Here is an 8125-nt window from a genome sequence, read left to right as displayed (position 1 = left end):
TCAAGTTTTCTCATATAGGTACTGTACTTAAATGAGTTGACATATAGATACATATAGTTACATATAGATGAACAACCTGTAATATTCTGTTTTCAATGTACAGCTGATCCTGGCTACTGAAACAGCTGATCTTAGTCAGTAACACAGTCATCATACCATAGATGAAGTAATATAATATTACTTCAACTTGGTCACACCGATCTCACACCATTCTACACTCATGCTTCACTCAGATTTGGGTGGTAATACGCACCTAGGTGGCGTCAATCATCATCTCAATTAATTGATAACTGATGTCAAAGACCAACCAAAAGTAGACTCATCATCCCATTGTAAATGTTAAAGGTCGTTTTTGGTGTCTAGTTCATGTTAGTAATCGCTAGTGTCGACGAAATTTTGTTTGTATTATTTTAGAATATCATGATTTGTGCTAAAGCATACTGTTTGGTTATATAACTAGGGAACAAGTTATTGTTTAGGATTACATCGTTTTATTTTATTAAACTAGGTTTTAAATTACTTAAATAAAAAGAAACATATTGTAAACAAAACACGACCTCTACAATAATGCACCTGACAGAACTAACAATAAAACTGGCTTCAGCTGATCCATAAGGATAAAAGTTTTCTAAGAGGGAAGGGGTTTTATCTATGTTGATACGTCCAATTACCTTGGAGACACAAATGTAGAAAGAGTTCCTTAATTGTGTCAAGCCTTCAACCAAAGTGTCCCAAAAAATGTTCCTTAGTTGCGCCAAGTCCAAGGCGTGTGTTGCCGGCAGAATGAATGTCCTTGTTTACGTGTCATCCTAACTGAATCCAACCCAACCTAACCAAACCTAATCTAATATCACCTAACCTACTCAATTATACAGTCAAAGAGGGCCGCCACTTGGCGTAGTTAAGGAACTTAACGGGTGGCTCCCTGGAATAGTTGGCGCAATTCAGGAATACCTGACTACCTGACTAGCGTTAGTTGGCGCAATTAATGCCCGCCACAAATCCTAAATTTACGAGGAGACACAGTTGGATAACACACTCAAAAACCTAATAGCAAAGCTGACGAAGTGTTTACCATTACCAAACGGTCTGTCTAATGCCCGCGCTTTGAAAGTCCCATCCGTCTCTTAGTGCGACTGAAACGGATCCTTGGAATTAATTAATTTCAATCAATCGCATTGATCTGCGTGACCAAAGGACGATATTCACTGATCGGACGTGACATGAACAGCTTGACCCAAAAGAGCAAAGGGAGTTAATAAACGTCCCAGTGTAACCTCACCCCCGTCAGGTAATTAAGTAAGGGGAACACAATAGTGCAATCACACGCTATTATTGTGATACCTGCTGCCGTTTGCTAATACCTCTAATTAAATTAATGGCTGAGGGTGGGACCATTTGGGGGTTACTTTGTCCGGCCTTAGTTCTAGTTAAAATGTTTTAAAACAAAAAAATCTTTTAAACTTTTAAACCGTAATTTGTAGGCCTACAGCATCGGGGGTTTTTAAATTTTGTTTGGAGTTGAAAAGACAGTAACACTAAATTTATCAAGATTGTTTGAGCTTTTTTTGTGAAATTCAGATTTTTCTGTTTGATGGGGTTTTTTTAAATAATAAATCGCCATAATGAATTGAAATTTTAAAAATTAAAAAATACCTGGAGATAACATGAATTAGTAGGACTCACATACCAAATTTCATCAAAATCTCTGTACAAAGAACACAAAAGCCATTTGTATTCAACAGACAATTTAGAATTTCGATCGATAATCTAATCTAGTTGGATTGTTTTCAATTTTAAACTAAGCCTTTCTTCCTAATGTGTGAATGCCTAAGTAATCTGTCCAGATGCACAAGGTTCGACACAGCGTGTAAACTAGCCTCTACAACAAATATGTCGTCATTCAATACTCAAGTTTATACTACCAACGTAATATTAGTAAATATAGCCACATACGTTTAATTCGGTTATGGTGTAAGTAACTATTGTATAACATAACTAGCTGACCCGGCGAACTTCGTATCGCCTAAGTTATAGGTTTCCCCTAAGACAGACCGACCCGGCAGACGTTGTCTTGCCTTTGACTATTTATAATTTAAGTACCGTTACGTTTAATTTTCAAGATGACCTCGTTCGCATCGCTCAATCACGTCCTGGTTGAAGTTCGTTCGCTACGCTCATTCACCTTTGGGTTGGAGCTCGTTCGCTACGCTCACTCACCTTTAGGTTGGAGCTCGTTCGCTGCGCTCACTTGCCTTCAGGTTAGCTCGTTCGCTACGCTACCTCGCCTCCAGGTTGGAGCTCGTTCGCTACGCTCACTCACCTTTAGGTTGGAGCTCGTTCGCTGCGCTCACTTGCCTTCAGGTTAGCTCGTTCGCTACGCTAACTCGCCTCCAGGTTGAAGTTCGTTCGCTACGCTCACTCACCATGATCTCGTTCGCATCGCTCAATCACGTCCTAGTTGAAGTTCGTTCGCTACGCTCACTCACCTTTGGGTTAGAGCTCGTTCGCTACGCTCACTCACCTTTAGGTTGGAGCTCGTTCGCTGCGCTCACTTGCCTTCAGGTTAGCTCGTTCGCTACGCTAACTCGCCTCCAGGTTGAAGTTCGTTCGCTACGCTCACTCACCATGATCTCGTTCGCATCGCTCAATCACGTCCTGGTTGAAGTTCGTTCGCTACGCTCACTCACCTTTGGGTTGGAGCTCGTTCGCTACGCTCACTCACCTTTAGGTTGGAGCTCGTTCGCTGCGCTCACTTGCCTTCAGGTTAGCTCGTTCGCTACGCTAACTCGCCTCCAGGTTAGCTTGTTTGCTACGCTAACTCGCCTCCAGGTTGGAGCTCGTTCGCTGCGCTCACTTGCCTTCAGGTTAGCTCGTTCGCTACGCTAACTCGCCTCCAGGTTGAAGTTCGTTCGCTACGCTCACTCACCATGATCTCGTTCGCATCGCTCAATCACGTCCTGGTTGAAGTTCATTCGCTACGCTCACTCACCTTTGGGTTGGAGCTCGTTCGCTACGCTCACTCACCTTTAGGTTGGAGCTCGTTCGCTGCGCTCACTTGCCTTCAGGTTAGCTCGTTCGCTACGCTAACTCGCCTCCAGGTTAGCTCGTTTGCTACGCTAACTCGCCTTTTGGTTGCAAATTAGCTGTTGTGATAAATGTAAAAGAAATAATAGTGCTGCACCCTGTTGGTGATAATTGTAACTTTAATGCTATTGAACATCATAGAACAGAACCAACTTGTTTAATTGAAACAGCTGTTAAGATTCATTAATTCCATTTCTCATAAGGTTAACATGGGAAACTCCAGAGCCACTGGGGCGGAGCCCTTTTAAGAATTTCGAAACGGGAAATAGTTTACTTTCTATTCGCATACCTACAGAATTTACACACCAAATTTCATAACGATCGGTGAAGTCGTTCCGGAGGAGTTTGCAGACAAACACTGTGACACGAGAATTTTATATATTAGATTACTATACTAGGCAGATTACCGGTGGGGAAGATTCAAACGGAGATTTCCGAGAAGGATATTTAGAGATGGTATCTAGAGGTAGTTAAGGGGTGTGAAAGATTCAACCCCTGACACACATGTTACCCAGCACCATTCACAACTCTATTCCTTTACCTGAAAGGGGCGTAAAACAAGGGACATTTTTGTTTTAATTAAATACTACCATTGACTATTGAATAGTCAAAGATACTACACAGCAAAGCAATGATTATAACAATATAGAATAATTAATTACTAGTGAACCTGTGCGGCTCAATGCCCCGCAAAAAACATATTAATTTAGAAAACAAATTCATCGTGTATAAATTGACTCGACGTCGAAAATTAAATATAGTAATAATAAAGCCTTAGAAGGGAAGCAGTCCAGCCATTTTCTAGCTGTATGTGTATTATATTTAGTAAATTAATAGGCTAAGTGTTCAAGGTTAAGTATGTTAGGCCTATAGGGTAGTTATTTTTTTACACATTTACAACACATTTAACAAAACATTTTATCATATCAAACCAATAGGCCTATGTAGCATATTCTGAGGGTCATAAAATGCTGCTTGAAGAAAACACTTTTAAAAATAAACACTAAAAACAATATTTTTATCACAAAAGCACTTCCATGAATACTACGATGTTAGTCTTAAAGTTACCTTCAGGAATATTATCCTGGTCAGAATTTTCTGTAATGAATATGCATATTAATACCCCCGCCGCAGCAAACCTGCAGACTAAGCGAATTTCCATTGACCTGATTGGATTTACACTAAAATGCCTCCATAAAAATAGCACATTTATATCCTATTTAAATAGAATTAGTTTAACAAGTACCTTAGGTTTGCTGCAACAGGGAGGGTAAAAAAGACTTTTTTATAAAATGATAATAGTTTAGTAAGAAATAAAAGTATTTTCCAAAATCGATCAACATATGTTCATAAACAAGCAAACTACAACAGTTGACTTATTCTCCATAAGAATAACATGGGAATTTTAAAATTACAATTTTTTTGAATTTTCTCCGTAACAATTAGGCGTATAACAACGCTTCAATATACTAAATTATTTGTTTTTTTAAGCTCTACAAAATGGTTTAAAAAGAAATTGTGAAATTTTGTGTTTTTAGGGGCAAAAATGGGAAAAACCTATTTTTACCCCATAAAACCCCCCATAAATCCCCGTTCCCATAATCCGATCATGCTGGTTCGCGAACTCATTCAATTTTATCCCGCCTTACACCTTCAAACCAAATTTTATCAAAATCGGACAAAAATTACTCAAGTTATCGTGCGGATGGACACATATATATATATATATATCTAATATATAAAATTCTCGTGTCACAGTGTTTGTCTGCAAACTCCTCCGGAACAACTTCACCGATCGTTATGAAATTTGGTGTGTAAATTCTGTAGGTATGCGAATCGGACGTAAACTATTTCCCGTTTCGAAATTCTTAAAAGGGCTCCGCCCCAGTGGCTCTGGAGTTTCCCATGTTAACCTTATGAGAAATGGAATTAATGAATCTTAACAGCTGTTTCAATTAAACAAGTTGGTTCTGTTCTATGATGTTCAATAGCATTAAAGTTACAAGGATTACCAACAGGGTGCAGCACTATTATTTCTTTTACATTTATGACAACAGCTAATTTGCAACCAAAAGGTGAGTGAGCGTAGCGAACGAACTTCAACCTGGAGGCGAGTTAGCGTAGCGAACGAGCTAACCTGAAGGCAAGTGAGCGCAGCGAACGTGCTCCAACCTAAAGGTGAGTGAGCGTAGCGAACGAGCTCCAACCCAAAGGTGAGTGAGCGTAGCGAACGAACTTCAACCAGGACGTGATTGAGCGATGCGAACGAGATCATCTTGAAAATTAAACGTAACGGTACTTTCTTTCCATCGGTCTGTCTTAGGGGAAACCTATAACTTAGGCGATACGAAGTTCGCCGGGTCAGCTAGTATATATATATATATATCTCTATATATAGATATATAAAAATTTGAACGAATGGTGTTTTTGGCCTCTGGGGACATCAAAATGAAAAAGTAAATCGGTCCCGGGCTTAGGTCTTACCATGAGACCTACGGTAATAGCTACTTCCCTATAGGGAAATTCGCTAAAAGGAGCCTTATTTAAAACAACATAAATATATATATAGTTGTTCATGACCGAAATTGGTCTGGCTAAGAACAGTGCTGCTCTTTAGTTAAAGTGTTTTTTCTGCAAATGCCAAAGATAACAGATATTAGCATCTTTCCAAAAATTAGCCTTTTTAAAATTAAAAGCTAAGTTTGTTTCAGACGGGCAAATTTTTATCCTCAAAATCAAAATATGTCCCTACTCACTTGTTCCAGTTAGGACTTAGCCTACATTCCACTTTACATTTTTGTTAACCGTTCTGATCACATGAAGCCTTGTGCCATTAATGAGGCCCTTTTTGATGCATTAATATCAATAAAACCACTGCCCCCTTTTATTAGTATAATCTGTGTCTTGGCAATCCACTGACCTCTATATTTAAAAACTCAGTTGGATTTTCTAGATGGGTGTCTCCGCCTTCGTCTGTTTTCGAGGACTCACTCTTCTTCCCCTTGGCATACTGACAATTAATTACCATGTTCATGTAGTAATTCATTAAATACTGTTAGTTTTTGCAAAGAAAATTTTTGGCTTGGTGCTTTCAAAACTGTTAACTCAAAATACACCCACAAGTAAAAAAGCATCAAGTTACTGGTTAAAAGAAACTATGTTTGTGTAAAAACATTATTCACATGAAGTAGATTTTTTGTTTGATTTGTCGATCAGTTGTTAAGTTTCAAATGAATTATTAAAGTCAAAGACTTGTGATTTTAAATACATAAATTATTATAGTAAAGTTTTCTAAATCATGGTAACTTATTCTCAACTAAATTTTACTATATTTAGCATTAAAATAAAGTAGTGAGATCCATTATGAGTAAACTTTAAGGTACACAATCCTTGATTGAAATGTAGTATACATTAACAGTCATAATACACAGCAATTATTATGTAGTAGACTTTGACTATTTTCAAGTAACAAACATATGTTTCTGTAAATAAAAAGTATCTCCCATGTTATCCTTATGGAAAAATACGAAACTTTGAAGGGCCCCAGGGCCTCACTCTCTAATTATTTCCTTAAAAAGAAGGTTTCCTGCACAACTTCACGTTACGCTCTTTCCAGTGACACCAAAAACATGTCAATCGGTTCAGTAGTTTTGGAGGAGTAATTGTCACAAAAAACCTGCTTGCGTATTAAATAAGTACGAGTAATGTCCAGTGGTCGAAACTCGACCAAAAATATGTAATGTACTCACTTATCTATTTTCACCCCACACTGTAAATAAAACATGCGATTGGAGTTTCCTCCATTTGTTTTGATTTTCTGTTTATATTTCGTTGTTATTTCGTAACCAGCATAGCAACGCATAAGATCCATGTTAATTTTTTCAAATTTTTAAACTCATTTTTTGTGCTTATCTTTGAGCCTATTTAAATTTATAAAGGGATTCTGCACACCTACAGGAAAATAGCTTTCCAACGGTATGCGTAGATTTTCCCTACGATTCACACGAGCTGAGAAAAAAGGTTTTAAAGAAACATGCTTGCCTATTAATATATAGACGAGAGGTCGTCCAGTGGTCGAAACTCGACCAAAAATATGTAATGTACTCACTTCTCTATTTTCACCCCACACTGTAAATAAAACATGTGATTGGAGTTTCTTCCATTTGTTTTGATTTCCTGTTTATATTTCGTTGTTATTTCGTCACCAGCATGGCAACGCATAAGATCCATGTTAATTTTTTCAAATCTTTAAACTCATTTTTTGTGCTTATCTTTGAGCCTATTTAAATTTATAAAGGGATTCTGCACACCTACAGGAAAATAGCTTTCCAACGGTATGCGTAGATTTTCCCTACGATGCACACGAGCTGAGAAAAAAAGGTTTTAAAGAAACATGCTTGCCTATTAATATATAGATAGACTAGCTGTGTACCCGTTCTACGCACGGGGATCTTATAATATTCAGTTGAAACCTTCTTATATAAAGAACAGCAGTTGGTTTGCATATTTTAAGATATGCTGGCCAAACTATTATACATAGCTTCATTTTATGTTGTTTTTTGTTGTTCCGGATCGGTATGACAATCAATAAAAGGTTAAATTACCTCTGTGTCTGCCGGTCGATCCTATAACGGTAGGCTTACTTTTATTTTTACTATCTGATCTCGTTTGCATGGCTCAATCACGTCCTGGTTGAAGTTCGTTCGCTACGCTCACTCACCTGTATGTTGGAGCTCGTTCGCTGCGCTCACTTTCCTTCAGGTTAGCTCGTTCGCTACGCTCACTTGCCTTCAGGTTAGCTCGTTCGCTACGCTCACTCGCCTCCAGGTTGCAAATTAGCTGTTGTCATAAATGTAAAAGAAATAATAGTGCTAGTGCTGCACCCTGTTGGTAATCCTTGTAACTTTAATGCTATTGAACATCACAGAACAGAACCAACTTGTTTAATTGAAACAGCTGTTAAGATTCAATAATTTCATTTCTCATAAGGTTAACATGGGCTTCCAGAAATTCCACGTCAAAAATCGACAAAAACTTG

Source organism: Macrosteles quadrilineatus, unplaced genomic scaffold, assembly GCF_028750875.1.
Source record: "Macrosteles quadrilineatus isolate MER2022 unplaced genomic scaffold, UCM_ALF_1.0 Scaffold_8__2_contigs__length_117827958, whole genome shotgun sequence".
Lineage (NCBI taxonomy): Eukaryota > Metazoa > Arthropoda > Insecta > Hemiptera > Cicadellidae > Macrosteles > Macrosteles quadrilineatus.
This window is presented reverse-complemented; position numbering follows the sequence as displayed.